Source organism: Lissotriton vulgaris, chromosome 1_1, assembly GCF_964263255.1.
Source record: "Lissotriton vulgaris chromosome 1_1, aLisVul1.2, whole genome shotgun sequence".
Lineage (NCBI taxonomy): Eukaryota > Metazoa > Chordata > Amphibia > Caudata > Salamandridae > Lissotriton > Lissotriton vulgaris.
The window spans coordinates 235,967,161-235,968,589 of NC_141685.1; the positions used below are offsets into that span (position 1 = coordinate 235,967,161).

Genomic DNA, 1,429 nt, shown 5'->3' on the forward strand with positions numbered 1-1,429 from the left:
TAAGACAGTATGCAGACCAATCACTTTTTGTGAAGAAAATCAAATCCTGGATATTCCTCTACTCTTGTTTTGCAAGGAAAGCCAGATTTATACATCCTTCAGAGGACAGAGTGTCAATTAAAATAAGAGAAAATGAAAATGGAAGTTGTGAGAACTACATTTTGAGATTGCATAAGAATTCTAATCCCTCTCACGTGCTAAAGAATACCTGAACCCTTTTGATTAAACCACTTTAGTTGTTATAATGAGACCATATTTGAAAGCCATCTGTGATTTTTCTGTTCTTACTTTGCAATGACCTTGGCAATGATAAGTTAAAAATGAAATGTATGCAAATTTTATAATGGAGAATGCGGGCATCGATCCCTCTACCTCTCACATGCGAACTGAGTGCTCTACCAATGGAGCTAGTTCCCCTGTGTGATTAATCTGCATAACATTAAAAAAGTAACCTTACTGCCTTCCACACTTTATTTGAAGTCCAATTGCCCATAACAGTGTCCAGTTCACTCCTAACTTATGCCTTACCTCCACTTACGGGATGTTTTACAGTTCAGGTTGGCCTGTTTACTACTCGAATATGAGTGATATTGCGGTGTGTTCATCTAGACTCATACCCTACCTAATCTTGAAGCTAAATTTCCCACCAATGAGAAACCAAGGGAGATACCATTTTGATACTTATTGCATGTCTAATGCAAGAATAATCACCAGATTATGAGAGTCAATGCAATAATCCAGCAAAAATTACTCATTTTCACCCAACGTGGGGCTCGAACCCACGACCCTGAGATTAGGAGTCTCATGCTCTACCGACTGAGCTAGCCGGGCTCCCACTCCAAGATGGTATGCAGACTAATCATTTTTTATAAAGGAAATCCATTCCTGGACAATTTTTGGGAGTTATTGCATGTCTAATGCAAGATTAATCTCCCTATTATGAGAGTCGATGCAATATTCAGGCAAAAATTACTCGTTTTTGCCCAACGTGGGGCTTTAACCCACGGTCCTGAGATTAAGAGTCTCGTGCTCTACTGACTGAGCTAGCCGGGCTCACTCTTTAAGACAGTATGCAGACCAATCACTTTTTGTGAAGAAAATCAAATCCTGGATATTCCTCTACTCTTGTTTTGCAAGGAAAGCCAGATTTATACATCCTTCAGAGGACAGAGTGTCAATTAAAATAAGAGAAAATGAAAATGGAAGTTGTGAGAACTACATTTTGAGATTGCATAAGAATTCTAATCCCTCTCACGTGCTAAAGAATACCTGAACCCTTTTGATTAAAACACTTTAGTTGTTATAATGAGACCATATTTGAAAGCCATCTGTGATTTTTCTGTTCTTACTTTGCAATGACCTTGGCAATGATAAGTTAAAAATGAAATGTATGCAAATTTTATAATGGAGAATGCGGGCATCGATCCCT

At 38.2% G+C, this 1,429-nt stretch overlaps 1 non-coding gene across 1 annotated transcript; it reads right to left on the minus strand.

Annotated features, from left to right (window-relative positions):
- Positions 1-758: 758 nt before the first annotated feature.
- On the minus strand, positions 759-831 carry TRNAR-CCU (transfer RNA arginine (anticodon CCU)). Its single transcript has one exon. It is a non-coding gene; the product is annotated as a tRNA-Arg (tRNA).
- Between the last annotated feature and the right edge of the window lie 598 nt (positions 832-1,429).